Genomic DNA, 23,798 nt, shown 5'->3' on the forward strand with positions numbered 1-23,798 from the left:
TATGTCTAATTTTCTGAAGAACTCCCAGACTGATTTCCAGAGTGGGTGTACAACTTGCAATACCACCAACAATGGAAGAGTGTTCCTCTTTCTCTACTTCCTCACCATCAACTCTTGTCACCTATACTTTTGATCATAGCCATTATGACTGGTATAAGGTGGAATCTCAGGGTTGTTTTCATTTGCATTTTGCTGATGACTAAGGATGTTGAACATTTCTTTAGGTAGTTCTCAGCTATTTGATATTCCTCACCAGAGAATTCTTTGTACCCCATATTTAAATAGCGTTATTTGATTCTCTGGAATCTAACATATGTGTGTGTGTGTGTGTGTGTGTGTGTGTGTGTGTGTGTAATATTAGCCCTCTATCATATGTAGAGATCTTTCCCCAATCTGTTGGTTGCCATTTTTTCCTAATGACAGTGTTCTTTGCCTTATAGAAGCTTTGCAATTATATGAGGTCCCATTTTTTGAATCATGGTCTTAAAGCATAAGCCATTAGTGCTTTGTTCAGGAAATTTTCTCCAGTGCCCATATGTTCTAGGCTCTTTATCACTTTTTTTCTATTACTTTGAGTGTATCTGGTTTTATGTGGAGGTCCATGATCTACTTGGACTTAACGCTTTGTACATGTCTATCAGAATAGATCAATTTGCATTCTTCTCCATGCTGACTGCCAGTTGAACCAGCACCATTTACTTAAAATGCTATCTTTTTTTCACTGGATAATTTTTAGCTCCTTTGTCAAAGATCAAGTGACCATAGATATATGGGTTTATTTCTGGATCTTCAATTCTTTTTCATTGGTCTCCCTGCCTGTCTCTGTACCAATACCTTGCAGTTTTATCACCAATACTCTGTAATACAGCTGACATCAAAGAGGGTTATTACTCCAGAAACTCATTTATCTTTGAGGATAGCTTTACGTTTCCTGAGTTTTTTGTTATTCCAAATGAATTTACAAACTTCTCTTTCTAACTCTATGAAGAATTGAGATCGAATTTTGATGGGGATTGCATTGAATCTGTAGACTGATTTTGGCAAGATGGCCATTTTTACAATATTAATACTGCCAATCATGAGTAGGACAAGTGGATATAAGTCATAAGTACAAAAGAACCATACTATAATCAAAAGGCCCAAATAAGCCCAAGGAAGGAAGGCTGAATCTTCCTCATAAGGGGAAACATAGATAACAATCCTTGACAATATTAATGATACTGTATTATGCTTTCAGACAGGAGCCTAGAAAAACCTGTCTTCTGAGGGGCTCCAGTCAGCTGTCAGTGGAAAGTGATGCAGAGAATCACAGACAAACAAATGGAGCTCAAGGAGTCTGGCAGAAGAATTGAGGGAAGGATTGAGGGACACAAGAGGAATGGGTTTCAACTATAAGACCAACAGAATCAACTAACCTGGACCCTTGAGAACTACTGGAGACTTAATTACCAACTGTAAGAAACAGATATGCAGCTTGCTCTTCAAGTGGGTATTCCAAGAACTGTATCTGGTGCTGTCTCTGAACCTGTTGCATTCCTACCTGCAGATCCCATTCCCCAACTCTGTAATGGAGGTTCTGTTGTTAAAGTCTTGTACCCTAATTGGTTCTTGATTTTTTAATAAAGAAGGCTGGGAGTCAATTGCAGGGCAGAATGTACAGACAGGACTTCCTGGTCTGAGGGAGAAAGGAGAGGCAGGCAAGGAGAGAGGGCTGTTCTGTCACGCTTTGGATGAAAAAGGCAGCAGTCACATAAAGCCTTCATGGGAGAGGAGGAGAGCTATGGCCTGTGGCCTCTACCGTAGTTGGGTGGCCAAGGGTGATTGACAGGGGCTGAGTTCGACTAGCCAGTGAGTTTAGGGAAAGCAAGAAACAGAGATAATTTGGTTAAGGAAGGCTTGTTTAGGCAGTCTCCTATCTGGGCTCAGGAATTCTGCCACAGAAGTCAAGCTGTGAATTGACAAGTTGTATATGTGTCTTTTATCAAAGGATTCAAGGGTCTCTGGAGCGAGTGAGCTGGTCGCAGAAAGTCACCTCCAGGATCTTAGGCTGAGAAGAACATAAGGGAAGCTGGGAGGGGCCAGAGCATGGTCTGAACCCAGGCAAAGATGGGAGTGATTTTAAAACTACACTCAACACAACTGTACTATCTTATCTGACTTCACAGTGAGATATGAACCTAGTACTGCAATGACTTGATGTGCCAGGGAGAAATGGGTTGGAATGAAGTGTGTGAGAAGAGGAGGGGGAATTCTGGGGAAGATCTTTGTGAGGAAGGACTGGGAGGAGAGGGGGACTGATATTGGAATGTAAAGTAAATAAATACATAAATTAAAAATATTAAAACATCTGATAAAACATTGATAACTTAAAAATTAATGTTGAAAATGTCTTTAATATAAATGAATGAAGAAGTTCTTTGGTTGTAAGTGTGGACTTGGAACTAAGGTGTAATGTAAAGGAGAGGCAGAAACCAAAAAGCTGTGGATACAGACATCCAGCACAGTAAAGATGAGGGTTTGAGACGAAGGGAATCTTTGTGAAGAACAGGGATCCCACTGTCCATATTTTCATGTGTTTCAACAGTGAGAGTCTGCAAGTCTCTTAAGTCTTCATTTTCTTTCATGCTATTTCACATTTATTCATTCCAACACAGATTTAAGTTTTAGAAAATCATGAGGTAACTATGGCTGTGATTCAGCTGGTACAGTGATTGCCTAGCAAGCAAGATGCATTGGGTGTGTCAGAAGCATCATAGACCCCAACAGCACATACAATAAGGTGGTAATTAATGCCTATAATCTCAGAACTTCACATGTGAAGTCAGGATATCATATATTCAAGGTCATCCTCAACTACATAGAAAGAATGAGACCAGCCTGAGATATATGGTATTTTCCTTAAAATAAAAGTCACGTGATTATTTATATTATCATTATCAATAATATAAAAGTAGAATTAAACTTGGTGCATAGTGGTAGCACCTGTGGTAGCATCTGTAATCAACAGGGTTGCTGAAGAGAAAGCATGATGATGTTCAGTTCTGCAAAGAATTTTAAAAATATAAAATTAAAGGGAATGTGTCTGTGCATAAAGATGATCTTTCATTGTTTCTTGGTCTGTGAACAATTATTATAATAAATTTACTTAATAAAATATGTAATAGAAGTGAAATAACGCAGTCACAGCACATGTTAAATGGCTTTCATTAAGGTACACTAAAGCTACCCTAGGAGATATTCCAAGCAAACTTCTCACTCTCTGACTATTAATGTAGCAGAAAATTTCATTAGTGTAACAGAATGTTGTGACCATTTTATAACCATGATGAATTTAGCAAAATTATTCATAGCCATGACTGTAATTAACACTACTGTTTATATAGAGCCTAATATATCACATAAATGCTATGATATAATTCCAGAGATTTTATAATCAACCTCACAAAGGTATCCCAAAATAACTTGTCATTGTGTGTGTGTGTACATGTATCTGTGTGAATTTACAATACAAATATGTATCTATTGAAATTATTGAAAAACAGGATAATTGAAGTTAGTTCAAGAGATCATTTAGAAAGTAAATAGCCATGCTTAGACTGCAGATGACAGCTGAGGCTTTAGGTTTAGTTCTTGCTACTGCATACACAAGTACTCACTTCTCCCTTACATACAAAGATCACATATATTTGCCTACAAGTCCTACAAGTCCTACAAGTCCATGTTAGGCCTACACGTACAACCACTTCTTTTTTTTTTTTTAACATTCTTTTTTTTTTATTAACTTTAGTGTTTCTTATTTACATTTCGAGTGTTATTCCCTTTCCCGGTTTCCAGGCAAACATCCCCCTAATCCCTCCCCCTCCCCTTCTTTATGGGTGTTCCCCTCCCCACCCTCCCCCCATTACTGCCCTCCCCCCAACAATCACGTTCACTGGGGACTCAATCTTAGCAGGACCAAGGGCTTACCCTTCCACTGTTGATCCTACTAGAATATTCATTGCTACCTATGAGGTCAGAGTCCAGGGTCAGTCCATGTATAGTCTTTAGGTAGGGGCTTAGTCCTTGGAAGCTCTGGTTGATTGGCATTGTTGCTCATAAGGGGTATCGAGCTCCTTCAAGCTCTTCGAGTTCTTTCTCTGATTCCTTCAACAGGGGTCCCGTTCTCAGTTCAGTGGTTTGCTGCTGGCATTCGCCTCTGTATTTGCTGTATTCTGGCTGTGTCTCTCAGGAGCGATATTCATCCAGCTCCTGTCGGCCTGCACTTCTTTGCTGCATTCATCTTGTCTAATTGGGTGGCTGTATATATATGGGCCACATGTGGGGCAGGCTCTGAATGGTGTTCCTTCTGTGTCTGTTTTAATCTTTGCCTCTCTATTCCCTGCCAAGGGTATTCTTGTTCCCCTTTTAAAGAAGGAGTGAAGCATTCACATTTTGACCATCTGTCTTGAGTTTCATTTGTTCTAGGCATCTAGGGTAATTCAAGCATTTGGGCTAATAGCCACTTATCAATGAGTGCATACCATGTATGTCTTTCTGTGATTGGGTTAGCTCACTCAGGATGATGTTTTCCAGTTCCAACCATTTGCCTACGAATTTCATAAAGTCGTTGTTTTTGATAGCTGAGTAATATTCCATTGTGTAGATGTACCACATTTTCTGTGTCCATTCCTCTGTTGAAGGGCATCTGGGTTCTTTCCAGCTTCTGGCTATTATAAATAAGGCTGCAATGAACATAGTGGAGCACGTGTCTTTTTTATGTGTTGGGGCATCTTTTGGGTATATGCCCAAGAGAGGTATAGCTGGATCCTCAGGCAGTTCAATGTCCAATTTTCTGAGGATCCTCCAGACTGATTTCCAGAATGGTTGTACCAGTTTGCAATCCCACCAACAATGGAGGAGTGTTGCTCTTTCTCCACATCCTCGCCAGCATCTGTTGTCCCCTGAGTTTTTGATCTTAGCCATTCTCACTGGTGTGAGGTGAAATCTCAGGGTTGTTTTGATTTGCATTTCCCTTATGACTAAAGATGTTGAACATTTCTTTACGTGTTTCTCAGTCATTCGGCATTCCTCAGCTGTGAATTCTTTGTTTAGCTCTGAGCCCCATTTTTTAATAGGGTTATTTGTTTCCCTGCCGTCTAACTTCTTGAGTTCTTTGTATATTTTGGATATAAGGCCTCTATCTGTTGTAGGATTGGTAAAGATTTTTTCCCAATCTGTTGGTTGCCGTTTTGTTCTAACCACAGTGTCCTTTGCCTTACAAAAGCTTTGCAGTTTTATGAGATCCCATTTGTCGATTCTTGATCTTAGAGCATAAACCATTGGTGTTTTGTTCAGGAAATTTTTTCCAGTGCCCATGTGTTCCAGATGCTTCCCTAGTTTTTCTTCTATTAGTTTGACTGTGTCTGCTTTGATGTGGAGGTCCTTGATCCACTTGGACTTAAGCTTTCTACAGGGTGATAAGCATGGATCGATCTGCATTCTTCTACATGTTGACCTCCAGTTGAACCAGCACCATTTGCTGAAAATGCTATCTTTTTTCCATTGGATGGTTTTGCCTCCTTTGTCAAAAATCAAGTGACCATAGGTGTGTGGGTTCATTTCTGGGTCTTCAATTCTATTCCATTGGTCTATCTGTCTGTCTCTGTACCAATACCATGCAGTTTTTATCACTATTGCTCTGTAATACTGCTTGAGTTCAGGGATAGTGATTCCCCCTGAAGTTCTTTTATTGTTGAGGATAGCTATAGCTATCCTGGATTTTTTGTTATTCCAGATGAATTTGCAAGTTGTTCTGTCTAACTCTTTGAAGAATTGGATTGGTATTTTGATGGGGATTGCATTGAATCTGTAGATCGCTTTTGGTAGAATGGCCATTTTTACTATATTAATCCTGCCAATCCATGAGCATGGGAGATCTTTCCATCTTCTGAGGTCTTCTTCAATTTCCTTCTTCAGTGTCTTGAAGTTCTTATTGTACAGATCTTTTACTTGCTTTGTTAAAGTCACACCGAGGTACTTTATAATATTTGGGTCTACTATGAATGGTGTCGTTTCCCCAATTTCTTTCTCCGCTTGTTTCTCTTTTGTATAGAGGAAGGCAACTGATTTATTTCAGTTAATTTTATACCCAGCCACTTTGCTGAAGTTGTTTATCAGCTTTAGTAGTTCTCTGGCTGAACTTTTGGAATCACTTAAATATACTATCATATCATCTGCAAATAGTGATATTTTGACTTCTTCTTTTCTGATCTGTATCCACTTGACCTCCATTTGTTTTCTGATTGCTCTGGCTAGAACATCAAGAACTATATTGAATAAGTAGGGAGAGAGTGGGCAGCCTTGTCTAGTCCCTGATTTTAGTTGGATTGCTTCAAGTTTCTCTCCATTTAGTTTAATGTTAGCAACTGGTTTGCTGTATATGGCTTTTACTATGTTTAGTTATGGGCCTTGAATTCCTATTCTTTCCAGGACTTTTATCATGAAGGGGTGTTGAATTTTGTCAAATGCTTTCTCAGCATCTAATGAAATGATCATGTGGTTCTGTTCTTTCAGTTTGTTTATAAAATGGATCACGTTGATGGTTTTCCGTATATTAATCCATCCCTGCATGCCTGGGATGAATTCTACTTGGTCATGGTGGATGATTGTTTTGATGTGCTCTTGGATTCAGTTTGCCAGAATTTTGTTGAGTATATTTGCGTCGATATTCATATGGGAAATTGGTCTGAAGTTCTCTTTCTTTGTTGTGTCTTTGTGTGGTTTAGGTATAAGAGTAATTGTGGCTTCGTAGAAGGTATGCGGTAGTGATCCATCTGTTTCAATTTTGTGGAATAGTTTGGATAATATTGGTATGAGGTCTTCTATGAAGGTTTGATAGAATTCTGCACTAAACCCGTCTGGACCTGGGCTCTTTTTGGTTGGGAGACTTTAATGACTGCTTCTATTTTCTTAGGAGTTATGGGGTTGTTTAACTGGTTTATCTGTTCCTGATTTAACTTCGGTACCTGGTATCTGTCTAGGAAATTGTCCATTTCCTGAAGATTTTCAAGTTTTGTTGAATATAGGTTTTTATAGTAAGATCTGATGATTTTTTGAATTTCCTCTTAACTTGTTTTTATGTCTCCCTTTTCATTTCTGATTTTGTTAATTTGGACGCACTCTCTGTGTCCTCTCGTTAGTCTGGCTAAGGGTTTATCTATCTTGTTGATTTTCTCAAAGAACCAACTTTTGGTTCTGTTGATTCTTTCTATAGTCCTTTTTGTTTCTACTTGGTTGATTTCAGCTCTGAGTTTGATTATTTCCTGCCTTCTACTCCTCCTGGGTGTAATTGCTTCTTTTTGTTCTAGAGCTTTTAGGTGTGGTGTCAAGCTGCTGACATATGCTCTTTCCTGTTTCTTTCTGCAGGCACTCAGCGCTATGAGTTTTCCTCTTAGCACAGCTTTCATTGTGTCCCATAAGTTTGGGTATGTTGTACCTTCATTTTCATTAAATTCTAAAAAGTTTTTAATTTCTTTCTTTGTTTCTTCCTTGACCAGGTTATCATTGAGTAGAGCATTGTTCAATTTCCAAGTATATGTGGACATTCTTCCTTGATTGTTATTGAAGACCAGTTTTAGGCCGTGGTGGTCCGATAGCACGCATGGGATTATTTCTATCTTTCTGTACCTGTTGAGGCCCGTTTTTTGACCAATTATATTGTCAATTTTGGAGAAAGTAGCATGAGGAGCTGAGAAAAAGGTATATCCTTTTGCTTTAGGATAGAATGTTCTATAAATATCCGTTAAGTCTATTTGGCTCATGACTTCTCTTAGTCTGTCTACCTCGCTGTTTAATTTCTGTTTCCATGATCTGTCCATTGATGAGAGTGGGGTGTTGAAATCTCCCACTATTATTGTGTGAGGTCCAATGTGTGTTTTGAGCTTTAGTAAGGTTTCTTTTACATATGTAGGTGCCCTTTTATTTGGGGCATAGATATTTAGGATTGAGAGTTCATCTTGGTGGATTTTTCCTTTGATGAATATGAAGTGTCCTTCCTTATCTTTTTGATGACTTTTAGTTGAAAATTGATTTTATTTGATATTAGAATGGCTACTCCATCTTGCTTCTTCTGACCATTTGCTTGGAAAAATGTTTTCCAGCCTTTCACACTGAGGTAGTGTCTGTCTTTGTTTCTGAGGTGTGTTTCCTATAGGCAGCAGAATGCAGGGTCCTCGTTGCATATCCAGTTTGTTAATCTATTTCTTTTTATTGGGGAGTTGAGGCCAATGATGTTGAGAGATATTAAGGAATAGTGATTATTGCTTCCCGTTATATTCATATTTGGATGTGAGGTTATGTTTGTGTGCTTTCATTCTCTTTGTTTTGTTGCCAAGACGATTAGTTTCTTGCTTCTTCTAGGGTATAGCTTGCCTCCTTATGTTGGGCTTTACCATTTATTATCCTTTGTAGTGCTGGATTTGTAGAAAGATATTGTGTAACTTTGGTTTTGTCATGGAATATCTTGGTTTCTCCATCTATGTTAATTGAGAGTTTTGCAGGATACAGTAACCTCGGCTGGCATTTGTGTTCTCTTAGGGTCTGTATGACATCGGTCCAGGATCTTCTGGCCTTCATAGTTTCTTGCGAGAAGTCTGGTGTGATTCTGATAGGTCTGCCTTTATATGTTACTTGACTTTTTCCCTTACTGCTTTTAATATTCTTTCTTTATATTGTTCATTTGGTGTTTTGACTATTATGTGTCGGGAGGTGTTTCTTTTCTGGTCCAATCTATTTGGAGTTCTGTAGGCTTCTTGTATGCCTATGGGTATCTCTTTTTTGAGGTTAGGGAAGTTTTCTTCTATGATTTTGTTGAAGATATTTACTGGTCCTTTGAGCTGGGAGTCTTCACTCTCTTCTATACCTATTATACTTAGGTTTGATCTTCTCATTGAGTCCTGGATTTCCTGTATGTTTTGGACCAGTAGCTTTTTCCGCTTTACATTATCTTTGACAGTTGAGTCAATGATTTCTATGGAATTTTCTGCTCCTGAGATTCTCTCTTCCATCTCTTGTATTCTGTTGGTGAGGCTTGTATCTACAGCTCCTTGTCTCTTCTTTTGGTTTTCTATATCCAGGGTTGTTTCCATGTGTTCTTTCTTGATTGCTTCTATTTCTATTTTTAATTCCTTCAACTGTTTGACTGTGTTTTCCTGGAATTCTTTCAGGGATTTTTGCGATTCTTTCAGGGATTTTTGCGATTCCTCTCTTTAGGCTTCTACTTGTTTATTAATGTTTTCCTGTGTTTCCCTAAGGGAGTTCTTCATGACTTTCTTGAAGTCCTCCAGCATCATGATCAAATATGATTTCGAAACTAGATCTTGCTTTTCTGGTGTGTTTGGATATTCCTTGTTTGTTTTGGTGGGAGAATTGGGCTCCGATGATGCCATGTAGTCTTGGTTTCTGTTGCTTGAGTTCCTGCGCTTGCCTCTCGCCATCAGATTATCTCTAGTGTTACTTTGTTCTGCTATTTCTGACAGTGGCTAGACTGTCCTCTAATCCTGTGTGTCAGGAGTGCTGTAGACCTGTTTTCCTCTCTTTCAGTCAGTTATGGGGACAGAGTGTTCTGCTTTCGGGCGGTACAACCACTTCTTAAGCATTCAGCATTTTATCTAAAACTGAGACACTTGGTGACCAAGATGAGGAAAATTAAGTTCAAATTTGCAAAAGTGTCTTTCAGGACACCTTAACAACAATTCATCTGCCTTCACCTTGGTCAGTGTTGGAAAGTATTTTCAAACCATTTTACCTTCCTACTGCCAGGAAGCCTCCATCAGATTACTTATTATTATTCCTTGATCTTAATATAGTCACTACTTGGGGCTTGTCACCTTCATGGCAACCTATGTTTCAATCAAGTGTTTTGTAATGTTTGTTTATCATTAGTCGAATTTTTCAGACAGGGACCATCCAAGTGATCAGACATTCATTTTATCTTCAGCCTTGGTTTGATTTTTAATTAAATAACAATTCATTCAGTATCTCATTTAGAGGGTTCTGCTGTGATTCATACACATACATCCCTCCAAGTGTCTATACATACTGGGGAAAACTAAATAAATGGTGCTTACAAACTTTGCGACTGGGAGAAAAGGAAATATTTTCATACAAATGTGATATGAGTAAAGCCATTAGTTACATGGGTAAAATAGAATCCAATGAACTTCTTTTGGTTAAAATGGTGACAATGCCACGCATCAACGTCACATCAAAGTCAGGAGTTTGAAGTCACATCATTCTGCAAAAATCTCCTTGAACACAAGTGCTGTGCCTACCAACTCCTTTAAATACCAATTAGAAGAATAAGTGCATATTTGATCAACCATGTTGGCACTTGATATACAGGCTTTCCCATATGCTAATTGCATTAAGGTCTTGAGCGTAAGTCATGCCTGCTACTGGACACGCGTTCTAGGCACAAAGTTTCATTGGAAATAGAGGGTATATATTCTTGTTCACAGAGGCACCTTTTTTTACTCTTACAGAAAGGAGGAACTGAAGTACAGCTATAAGGGAAGGAATTCCCACACATTGTCTGCATCATACAGGTGATACTAGTAACAGCCAAATAAAATTATAAATAGAAAAATGAAAGTATCTAGATCATGTGTCACACACACACAGACCTAAACCTTTAACCATTAAAATTGGGAAATCTAACTATAACTGAGTGTTTAAGAAGCAACTTATGTTATCAATGATTATATAGATAAGAATCCTGATATTAATCAGGAAAATTTCTTTCAGCTACACATAGGAATGGATCAATATACAAGGCTGGTTTCCATTTATGGCGCTAGTTCCTTTGCGCCTAGAAGGCAAGTGGTTTTTCTACTCCCTTGTTTCTACTCTCAAGGATCTTTCTCTTTCCCTCTATCAACTGAGATAATGATTGCTTTTTCCATGGCCACATATGTCATCTGATTTTTCCTCCAGAAGAGGTAAAAGACTCATTTGCTCATAGGCCTTTATAAATTCCTGAGGTTAAATAACACTGGTGTTTACTATTTGGATTAAATTGATGGGATCTAGTATTACAGAGAAGACCTATCTGTGGGCATAGCTGTGTTGCATTTTTCTATATTAGATTATATCATTTGAGGTACAAGGACACACTTCAACTATTGATCAAACTACTCCATTGCTTAGGGTTCTGCAGGTGGGGGTACAAGCTCTGCAGCAGCATCCAGCATCCATCTCACTCTGTTTCCTTACCGTGGACGCTGTGAGAGCAGTTGCCTTACTCCTGTAACTATGCCTTAACCACCATGATGGACTGTGCCTTCAGACCTTGAGCAGAAATAAAATCTTCCTGTCTTGAGATACTTTCAATCAGGTATTTGATTAGAGCAATAAGAAAACTAGCTTAAATGGGATTTGAAGACACTGGGTCCTCTTTATGGTTTTAGGGATACTTGAAAAATTCAAATCTTATCTTTGTATTATTGTGATCCTCTGTGTACCTTTTTGAAAGGATGGTCTATTGTGCTCCATGTAGAGCTTCAGTTTGATCTCCAACTCTAACTTTGGAACTGAACACCTGCTACCAATAGAGGGAAAAAAGCAAAACTTATTGAGTCATGATATTTCCAAGGGGATTACTGTGTCTCTTCTAGACCAACAGTCATTTTCCTATGTTTCAATGACAATATGCCTTTGTAATAAAGTTGGCAGCTTCTGACACAGAAAACTTATCTGTCTGTTCTTCCTCCCACCTTACTTTTGTCAGTTGTCACTGTTTCCAGACAATCTGTTTGTCCTCCTGAATAGACTTTTCTGTGAAAACAGACAGTAGACTCCAGACTATTCAGATAATTAATCTGGAAGCGATACAGTATAGAGGTGACCAATAACTACAAAGTGAATAAACAGAAACTGCAATACAAGTAATTTTATTGTCCTGTCCTCTGTTCTATCTTGATCCTAGAAGCAGCTGTAACTAAGTCATTTGAATTTTATAAACATCAGATAATATTCCAAATTGAAGGAATCTCGGAAAGGTAATCTTTGCTAATCTTCCCTGTTTTCTACATTACCTAGTCTGTGTGACATGGGGTAGGAGGCAAAATGGAGTGAGTCCTTTCTGCCTCTCCAGACATTGGCTTTATGCTAAAGTTGTGTTCTCTGTGTGCCACAGCTCAGCTCTTCTTGACTATAAGTCTGACTCCAACATTTTGTTTCCTCTGATGGATATTTGACAAGGCCATTTACATTGACATTTGAAATATTGTCCTTTAGATGGTCTGTATTCAAAATAAATTTCATTATTAATTATTTGAAATGAGAGTCACTTTTGAATTTCTTTTTGGAAATTATAATTTAATTATATTTCTCTCCTCCCCAGCTCCTTCCAAATTCTCCAACATACTCTATTCCCTCTCCTAACTTTCAAATTGTGTCATGTTTGATTAGAGCTTTGTCAACCTTTCTAGATTCCTCCTTACAGGACACTCAATTCCTTGTTTATTTCAGTTTAGTTTCTTCCCTTTGTTTGAAAACTCACCTGTACATAGGTGACTCTTTTCTTAGACCACTTTTTTAAAAGTGATTTTTTTTCTTTTTGTAGTTTTTATACACATGATACAAACTTTGCCCTTCTGGTTATTCAACCATTTGGAATTTTACATTTGTCAAGTGGTGCTAAGAAAATTCAATACTTTGCCCAAACCACTTTTCACTTCTAGAATATTTTCCTAATTCCAAGCACCTCCTAACTAACTACAGTATCCCAATCTCTTCTGCTCTAATTTCCACTCTTTCTTCTCTGTTTTCTCTCTATATACCTTACATTCTCATGAGACGACATGTAACAGACTCAAACCTCATTGTTCTTTTGTAGCAGTCTACATCCATTTATCTGTCTGTGGTTTCTTCTGCTTTGTTCTCCTTTTGTTGTTTATTTTCTTAATTGGGGCCTCTTTATGTAGCCCAGATTGTTCTATTGGTGTTGTTCTTCATCAGCTTGAGTCAGGATCTCATTATGTAACTGGCCTACTGGCAGTTGTTCAAGTTTTTTTTCAAGCTTGTTCCTTTTGGACAAAGAATTCAAGATTTTAGAACATAAACCAGGAAGGTAGACGGAAAACCAATATAACTGCCAGATTTCTTCAGTGACAGGTCCTCAGGATGGGAGTCCTCTAAATGAAAATTGGTTTGGGTATTTTATAGACTCTCTACTTTTCCCTGTAGATCCTGTTTAAATGGGTATCTTTTTGTCTTCTGGGAACAAGAAATTACCATCTCGGTAAGTCCACATTTGCATTTCTTGTTCACCTATGTTCCTATGATTGTACTTAAATTATGAAGCAAAAGTAGTCCATTTTCCTCAGCTTCTCAAGTGCCAAGATCAAATCCAAGTGGCATCAAATCCATTCATCTGCATGGCAATGTATTTCCTAATATTGTACATAATATCTTCTATTGTTTCCTTCCTTTTGGCTTTTTTTTGCCAGGGACAGATCAAGTGCTCCAGACCCACATACACACACACACACACACACACACACACACACACACACACACACACACAAACCCAGACATGGCCTATTTTCTAAAAGTTCTATCATAACTAGATTCACAAGTGAGATGGCTCCATACCTGCTCTAGGAGGGACCCCAGTGGAGGCCAGTGTACTCGGGACATATCTGCCCTGCTCTAGAGACGTTTTCCTTCTGGTCTATGACTCCTGCTTGGAGCAGACTGGTCATTTCAACCTCTCTCCCACACCCAGACACAGATATCTCCCATGAGATCTGCCATAATCAGAATCAGAGTGGGCTGGCCCTTTCTAGGGACACATGAGGCCTCCCTAACCATAAACAGCACTGTTTGACTCTCAGAACCCTGTTCTAATATAGATCACAGAACTCCACCTGCTTACAAGAAGAAACAGGCTCTAGTCAGAGACAACAAGGCCAGTTAACACCAGAGTTAACCACATGATAAGAGGCAAGGACAAGAAAATATGCAACAGAAACAGATGCCACTTGGTACCTTCAGAACTCAATTCTTTTACCAGGGCAAGCCTGTAAAGCAAAATTCTGGCATAAAATCCTATTTCATGACAATTATAAAGGACATTACAGAGAGAAGGAATAACTCCCTTAAAGGGATACCAGAAAACAGAGGTGATGAGGGAAAAGTCCTTAAAGAGGAAGCACATGAATCCCTTAAAGAAAAAAAGGAAAACAAAAACTGGTGAACGAACTGATCAAAACCTTAGAGGACCTAAAAACATAAACTGAAACAATAAAGAAATCACAAATACAAGCAAACCAGGAAATAGCAATCCTAAGAAACAGATCAGGAGTTGCAGATGCAAACATAACCAACAGAATACAAGGGATAAAAATGGAGAATCTCAGGTATAAAAGGTACCATAGAAGATACTGACAAAACAATCAAAGAAAATGATGAGTGAAAAATGCTCCCAACCCAAACATCTAGGAAATCCAGGATACACTGAAAAGACAAAACCTAAGAATGATAGGAATAGAAGAGAGTAAAGATACCCAATTCAAAGAGCGAGAAACAAAATTATAGGAGAAAATGTCCATAACCCAAATAAAGAAATGTCTAAAAATGTACTTTAAATGCACAGAACAAAGAAAGAATATTAAAAGTTGTAAGGGGAAAAGGTGAAGAAACATGAAGATAGACCTATAAGAACTACACCTGACTTCTCAACAGTTACTCTGAAAGCTAGAAGATCCTGGAGTGATGTCATGCAGACCCTAAGAAAACAGAAATGCCAACTTAAGCTACTATGCCCAGCAAAATTTTCAATCACCATAGATGGGGAAAACAAGATAGTCCATGACAAAACCAAATGTAAACAACATATGTCTATTAACTCAGCCCTATAGAAGCTACTAAAAGAACAATTCCAACACAAAAAGGGCAATTACACACAATAAATTCAAGAAAATCATCTCACAAAAAACCCAGTGGAAAGAACCACACAAACATAAATATGGCCTACAACAACAAAAATAAATGAATCAAAACTAATTGGCCTTTAATATCTCTCAACATCAATGGACTCAATTCCAAAATACAAGGACATCGGCTAAGGGACTGGATATTTCAACAAGTCCTAGGATTTTGATACATATAGCAAATACATATCAGTGACAAAGATACCCTCTACATCAGAGTAAAAGGCTGGAAAAATGTTTTGTTTGTTTGTTTGTTTTTGTTTTTATTTTTAATTAATTTATTAATTTATTGTCCCAAGAAACAAGCTGAAGTAGCCATTTCAATATCTATTAAAATAGATTTTCAACTGAAAGTTATCAAAAGAGATGATACTAAATACTCAAAAAAGAAAAAAATTCAATTAAGTGAACTCTCAATTATAAAAAGCAAACTACACACCAAATGCAAGGATAACCATATTTGTAATAAAAAAAAAACATTGCTCAAGCTCAAAACTCACATTGAACCTCACAAAATATTAGTGGGAGACTTCAACATCCCCACTCTCACCTGTGAATGGTACTAAACAGAGCCACTGTGAAACTAGTAAAAGTTATGAATCAAATGGATTTAACAGACATTTACAGAACAGTGTGTCCTATTCTTCTCATCACCACATGGTACATTCGCAAAAACTGACCATATTATCAGACATAAAACAAACCTCAACAAATACATGATGATTAAAATTCTATCAGATCACCACACACTGAGGAAGATCTTCAGTAACAACATAAGCAAATAGAAAGATACAAAGAATCAACAAAACTAAAAACAAGTTCTTTGAAAAAAACCAACAAGATAGATAAACCCAGAACCAAGCAAATTGAAGGGTACAGAGACAGTATATCAACTCTACAAAATCAGAAATGTAAAGAAAGATATAAAAATAGAAACTAAGGAAGTTTAATAAAATCATTAGATATTACTTGAAAAGCAAATAATAAACTGGAAATTCTAGATGAAATGGATGGTTTTTCTAGACAGATACCATGTAACAAAGTTAAATCAGGATCCGGTAAACTATCTAAACAGATCCAAAACCCCTACAAAATAGAGGATTAGATACATTAAAAGATGAAAAGTCTCCCAAGTCCCCCCTCCCAAATAAAAGAAGCCTATGGCTAGATGCTTTTAGTGCAGAATTTGACCAGACCTTCAAAGAAGATCTAATACCAACATTCTTCATCCTATCCTATAAAAATAGAAAGAGAAAGAACACTGCCCTATTCATTTTATGAATCCACATTTACTCTGATACCTAAACCACACACAGACCCAACAAAGAAAGAGAACTTCAGACCAATTTAGCTTTAGAAAATCAATGCAAAATTGCACAATAAAATTATTTGCAAATAGAATGAAAGAATACATTCAAGAGATCATGTACCACCAACAAGTTGGCTTCATTCCAAGAATGAAAGGATTGTTTAATATATGGAAATTCATCAATGTAATTTACAATATAAAGAAACTCAAAAAATGAAATCACAGTATCATCTCATAAGATGCTAAAAAAGCATTTGACAAAATACAAAACCCCTTCAAGTTAAAACTCATGAAACGATCAGAAATTCAAGGCACATATCATAGCCTAGAAAAGACAGAATATCTTGGGCAGATGTCAGACAGACCCTAACAGAACAAATATGCAAGCCCAGGCTATTATATCCAGTGAAACTCTCAATTACCATAAAGGGAAAAACCAATATATTCCATGACAAAAATCAAATTTACACAATATCTTTCCACAAATCTAGACCTATAAAGGATAATAGATGGAAAACTTCCACTCAAGGAGGAAAACTACACACTAGAAAAATCAAGAAATTAATTTCTCAACAACTCAAAAGAAGATAGCCACATGAACATAATTCCACATCTAACAACTAAAATTATAGTTAGCAACAATCACTTGTCCTTCATCTCTTAACATCAATGGAAACTAATAGAAGAGAAGTGAACCTTGAACACATGGACAGTTTGGAAATTTTCCTGAACAAAACACCAGTGACTTATGCTCTAAGATCAGAGTCAGTAAAGTGGACTACATAAAATTTTAGTTTCTATAAGCAAAGGACAATGTCAATAGGACAAAATGTCAACCAAAAAAAATGTGAAAAGATCTTCACCAATCCTATATCTGAAAAAGGGCTTATACACAAAAAAATTCAAGAAGTTGTAGTCAACAACCAAATAACCCTATTCAAAATGGGGTATAGTACTAAACAAAGAATTCTAACTGAGGTATACTGAATGGTTGAGAAGCATCTAAAGAAATGTTCAACACACTTACTTATCAAGGTACGCAAATTAAAATAAGCCTGAGATTCCATCTCATACCAGTCAGAAAGGCAAAGCCAGTCAAAACTCAGATGACAGCAGATGCTGATGAGAATGTGGAGAAAGAGGAACACTCCTCCATTGTTGGTGGGATTGCAAGCTGATACAACCACTGTGGAAATCAGTCTGGTGGTTCTTCAGAAAACTGAGCATAGCACTACCTGAAGACCCAACTATACCACTCCTGGGCATATACCCAAAAGATGCTCCAACATATAACAAGAACACATGCTCCACTATGTTCATAGCAGCCTTATTTATAACAGCCAGAAGCTGAAAAGAAACCAGATGTTCTTAAACAGGGGAGTCTATACAGAAAATGTGGTACATTTACCCAAATGGAGTACTACTCAGATATCAAAAACAGTGACTTCATGAAATTTTTAGGCAAATGGATGCAACTGGAAAATATCAACCTGAGTGAGATAACCCAGTCACAAAAGAAGACACATAGTATGCACTCAGAGTTAAGTGGATATTAGCCCTAAAGTTTGGAATACCCAAGATACAATCCACAGACCACATGAAGTTCAAGAAGAAGAAAGACCAAAGAGTGGATGCTTCAGTCCTTTCTTGAAGGGGGAACAAAATACTGAAGGGAGGAAATTTGGAGAAAAAGTGTGAAGTAGAGACTTAAGGAAAAGCCACCCGGTGACAACCCCACCTGGGGATATATTCTCTATACAGACTCCAAACCCAGACACTATTGCAGATCTCAGGAAGTGCTTTCTGAGAGGATCCTGATAGATGTCTCCTGAGAGGCTTTGCCAGAGCCTGAAAATTACAGAGCAGGTGCTTGTAGCCAACAATTAGACTGAACAAGTTGTTCCCAATGGAGGAATTAGAGAAAGGACTGAAGTAGCTGAACAACAATATCAAACAAGCACACCCCTTAGAGCTATCAGGGACTAAAACACCAACCAAAGAGTAAACATGGAGTGACCCATTGTTCCAGCTGCACATGTAGCAGAGGATGGCCTTGTCATACATCAAGGAAAGTAGAGGCCCTTGGTGCTGGGCATATTCAATGCCCCAGTGTAGTGGAATGCCAAGGCGGGGGTGGGTAGGATTGAGGAGAGGGTCAAGAGCTGGTGGGTGGGTGGGTTTGCACCCTCATAGAATCAGAAGTATTGGATAGGAAGTTTCTGGAGGGGAAACTGGGAGAGGGGACTACTTTTAAAATGTAAATAAATGAAATATCCAATGAAAAAAAGAAAATTTTCACTTTTGAAAGCCTTTGTTTTGTTTAAATTATACGTGTATTGACATGTCACTGCCGTTCTTTCAGAGGTTAGAAGGGGGTGTCGTATTGCCTGGAATTAGACTTATATGCTGGTGTGAGAACTCTGAACCCAGTACTGGGTGCTAAAGTCAGGTGCTCTGTAAGAGCTGTATATTCTCTTCACCATTAAGCCTTTTCTGTGACTCCAATTTTGCTATTGATGATGAGTTATATATTTTTCCCACTGACACAACTGTATTCTTTATTTTTTATTACCTTAATACTAAGTGATAATTCTCTAACTTATATCCCTTTTGCTTGAACTGAGTTTGTTGCAGGGTGGTGATCGCCCACACTCTTAATCCCAGCAGATCAGGTGAATCACTGTGAGTTAAAGGATGTCTGAAGACATTGTTCCAGGAGAGCTAGATCTCCACAAAATAATCCTGTCTCAAAATCAAAAAAAGAGTTTGTTGAACACCAGAAAAATCTGCAGTTTCATGTCTTGTGAACTCCCCTTTGCCTGTGTTCTTGCTTCACATCAAAAACTAAAGAGGGCATCCCGACTTTCTTTTTTTTTTTTTCTTTAATTTTCCTTTTTTTTTTTTTTCGGAGCTGGGGACCCGAACCCAGGGCCTTGAGCTTGCTAGGCAAGGTTTCTACCACTGAGCTAAATCCCCAACCCCGGCATCCCGACTTTCTGTATGAAAAAGGGGAGCGTGCATTCATACATGGAAGAATTTTAAACTGCATTACTAAGTGATTTAAGGAACAGATTGCTGGAGCTCAAGTACTATCGACGTGACCTGTGTATCTACAATTATTGCCTGAGGTATAGTGATATTTATATCCTACATCAGATTGTATATAAAGAACAGCAAAGTAAACATGTTTTCCCTTGATATGTTACAATTGAAAAAATGTTTTTATCCATTTGGAAAACAGTGAAAGCTCTCTGTTGCCATTAAGAGTGTGTATTATATTTCCTCCAAAGCACTTACCTCGAGCTTATAAAATTGAATACAAAGAGTGCTTTCTAGATGTGGTATTGAATTTAGGAGTTTCATTTTGTGTTCAGGAATTGTTAAGAGTAGGGATAGATAATGAAACACAAATGGAACTAGCCTGATTTGGAGATTCCTGAAAATGTTCAGAGAACTTACATCCCACTTCCCTTCATTCTGCTCATGTTGTTGGAAGAATGAAACAAAGTCTTTATTAACCAAGTAAAATGTTTTCCTTATCATGTGGTCGGTGGGAGATGAATGTTGATGACACCTGACCTCAAACTCAAAAATCTAAAATCCCACTCAATTGGATAAGAAACCTCTTATTGTTTATTTTGGCATCTATTCATTTTCCTCACCCTCAGATGTGAGATAAGACTGGATGTCTCTTGAAATAGTTGAAAACACAGGTTCCCATCCATGTCAAATGAATCTAGACTATAAACAATGCCTGTGTGCTGTACAGAATCCCTCCCATGACTGTGGTTTAGACAGGGTTAGCTACAGATTGTCAATTTCAATATCCTTTTGGTCTGTGCATGTACAGATTGGTGTAGGTGACCAGAAGTCAGCACAAGACTTCCTCAATCATATGTCATCTTATTTTGAGATAAAGCCTTTCAGTTCTCTTGAACCTCAGTGATTTTGTTAAGTGAGTAGGCCAAAGTGTTCCAGGGATTACCTTGTCTTTGCCTTGCCAGCACTGGTAACACTGACACACAGTGCTCTGCCCTGTTTTCATAGGTGCTGCAAGTCAAACATGACTTCCTATGCTTATATACCATGTATATTATCAATCAAGATCTCTGCTCAGCCTGCACTAACATTCTTTAACATATGTAAGACTTTGTATATTGTGTTACCTCTGTGAAGAAAGACAGTTACGTTTTTGCATTTCTGAGATATTTACATGGATGTAGAGGGTAAACCACTTGCCCAAAACCAGGACAAACTGCACCCTTCACCCAAAAAATCTGTTCTGATTGTTTAATAGAATGGCACGGTGCATCATACAGAGCCCATTGTGAAACAGAGACGGTGGTTCCATATAGGCAAAACTATTATGTGAGAAGTCTGGTAATGGGACTGGTGATAGAGAAAAAAGGACACACCCATAAAAGACAATGGGTAGAATGAAGAGCACTTGCTAGTCCTTCAGAGTACCCAAGTTCAGTTCTTAGCACCCAAGAGACACCGAATCAACATATATCCAACTCAAAACAGTTTTATGTCAACTAAATGAAACTTCACTTACATGTACATGGACACACACACATGAACACAGTTAAAAAAAATAAAAAAAGAATGAGGAGATAAGAAAAAATTATAGAAAAACCTTGAGATGAAACTAGGTGTTGGGGGAGAGCTGTACATACACTATGTATGCGGACAGGTGTGTATAAGTATGCATGTGTCTGAGGAGGACAGAGGACAGCTCTAAATCTCTTGTCAATTTTTGGTCAAAACCTTTAAGATTCACTGTATCTCATCTGAACCTGGAATTCATTGGTTCAACCAGGCTGGCAAAGCAAAGAGCTCCATAGATTGGCCAGTTGCTCTTCTATCCCAGCAGTGGAGTTCTTGGCACCTACTGTCATATCAGGTTTTTCATGAATCCTGGGAATCTGAGAACATATCCTCATGACAAACGAATTTATTTGTGACACAGTGCTCTTATAAGGCAGGTTACCCCGGGCCTCTTAACTATCCTTACAGAGACACAACTACAGCTTCTATTAATGCAGTATGTGGACATTCTGTTTCCACAGCAAAGGCACAAATGTATAACCAGAACAACAACAACAAAAAAAAAAAAAAAAAGATGTTCCTGGTTCTGGCCTATAAGTCTGTGCACTCGTGCACATGCAAACATGCGTCTATTTGTGTATATGTTTGTATGAGTGTTTGCATATATGTGCATGTATATGAATGTATGTAGGTGTTTGTGAATGCATATGTATGTATATGAATGTGTGTGTGTGCGTGTGCGTGTGTGTGTGTGTGTGTATGTGCATGTGTGTACAATCACCCACTTGTATTGCTGCTTTTTTCTTTCAGTGTTTGAAATAAGCCCAGGCTCCAGTGCAGGGTAGATAAGCACTAATCCTCTCAGCTCTGTCCCCAAAACCTTTTTCTATTCCCATTAATACGGTGATTCCACTTCAATAAATAACACCTCTTGAAAATATAATGATCCTTTTCTCTTTCTCTTTTATGCAATACTAAAAGAAAAATTGGTTTAAGTCCAAAATCATTTTTAAGCAGTAGAGGGACAGGCAGGAAACATGGTAAACACTGAGCAGACAAATTTGAGGAGAGAAAATTAGCACTGGTGACTTTTACAGTATAGTGGTGGCACAGGCAGGTCAGCACAATGTATTAAAATATGAAAAGTTTTAAGAAAATGTGCAGGTGGTATGACAGGGCTTAGGAAGTGTGTCTATATCACCTGCTTATACCTGTCATTGTGTGTGGACTGTCTTAGTATGTCCTCCGAAAACATAATACCTGAGTTGAGTTTAGAATGTAAGTAATAGTTTCAAACACAGAATAGCTATGAGATCTCAAGACACAATAAATTAATCATAATAACATTATAACATTTTTCTTCTGTGACTTTTTTTGAATCTTGAGAGATTTGCTCATTCTTTCATCAGGATTGCATTGAGTTTCTGCTAGGATTTGGGGATTACCTTAAGTTTTAGGGAAACAGGGTCAGCAGGACATGATATAAAAATTGAATATGGAATAAAACTAACTACGAGGTTCTCTTTTGAAAATCAGGATATGCTTTTAAGTGGAAGTAATATTGAAAACCATTTGACGAATGTGAGGAAATAACTCTTGAGACTATGAAGGGGAAGATTTTAAGTGATTGAGGTACTGACACTAGCCATAGAGCCTCTCTGTAAAAGACAATGTAAAAGATGGTATGTGTATGGCTACTTAAAAAGACAACCAAAAGCCATCAGTAGCTGAACAAAGAGGAAAGTGAAAGGAAATGGATTCATGGGAGTACAATCAACCTGATAACATTGTACATTTTGTGCCCAGGTTTGGTGCCATAGGAGAACAGCCTATAGTGGAGTTGGTGACCTCCAAAGGAGCTGGGAATTAGGTTGAATCTTGTGAAAAGATTAAATACAGAGAACTCATTCTGAACCGTACAGATCCCAAGGGATGCTTTATGCTAGGAATATATAATGTCAGTGCTGGAATATTGTTATTGGTTAAAACTTAGGCTTTAATACCAAAGTAATCATTTTGGTTCAAACTGAATTTGAACACCTGCAGTGTGAAATACCGGAGAGGGCACCATCCCATATTACCCCATGTACCAGCAGGTCACATGGCACCAATGGGTCATTTGACCCTGGTGGGCTGTTCTCATCTTGACAGACTTTCTGGCCTGGAGCTCCAGAAATCTCACCCAATTTGCTAAGTCACCTTAGAAATTCACAACAATTACAAACCTCAGACTCGAGCATCCAAATTTATCGGCTGGCTGGGGGGGGGGGGGGGGTGGGAGTGGGGCTGTACCTATCTCTGGAAATCAGTTGAGAAGCTGTGTGAAGGCAAACGCCTTGCAAACTTAGTTTAGAATCAACAGGTAATTCAATCACTGGGTACAACTACTAACATCCTTATTAGTAAGCCATAGTAAATGAAATCCTTCAGTGGCTGATCCTGACTGATCGGAAATCTAAGTGGGAGGCTCTAGTTCATTATATCACCTACCCCAAGTTCTCCCACAATCCAACAATCCACAAGGCCCTTTTGTCATCCTCTCTTTCTCCCTCCAACCTGGAAGTCTAACCTGGAAGTATATGTCCAGTGATTGGTGCCCTGAAATCTTTATTCATTAAGGAAAAGACCTTGCCACAAACACCCACCATATCAAAAACTAATCCATATGAAATAAGCATGGGCATGGTTGATGTGGATACCACAGGTCATATGGTAAGGTGGATCAAGTTAGCCTTGACTATTCAGTGGTAGTAGCAATAGAGCCTGCCCAGGACAAGGTAAGGAGTGAGAACCTACATATGACCTTTTCCTCTGACTTCCACATGTGTTTACACACAAAAGGGTGTGCATTCACACATAAATATATACACATCACACCATGCCCCCCCACTACATACATTTATAAAGTCAGATGTGCAAAAAAGACACCTAACCCGTGTGTATATACCAGCCATACTTGTACATGT

At 38.1% G+C, this 23,798-nt stretch overlaps 1 protein-coding gene across 1 annotated transcript in view; it reads right to left on the bottom strand.

Moving 5' to 3' along the window:
* Positions 1 to 3,915: 3,915 nt before the first annotated feature.
* The window catches only part of LOC147994628 (endogenous retrovirus group K member 18 Pol protein-like), a 37,641-nt gene continuing 17,758 nt past the window's right edge, over positions 3,916 to 23,798 (bottom strand). Inside the window, 1 exon segment of the mRNA XM_087659833.1 lies at positions 3,916 to 13,064. The gene's annotated coding sequence lies outside the window, so the exon portion shown is untranslated.

Source organism: Rattus norvegicus, chromosome 4, assembly GCF_021556685.1.
Source record: "Rattus norvegicus strain SHRSP/BbbUtx chromosome 4, alternate assembly SHRSP_T2T, whole genome shotgun sequence".
NCBI lineage: Eukaryota > Metazoa > Chordata > Mammalia > Rodentia > Muridae > Rattus > Rattus norvegicus.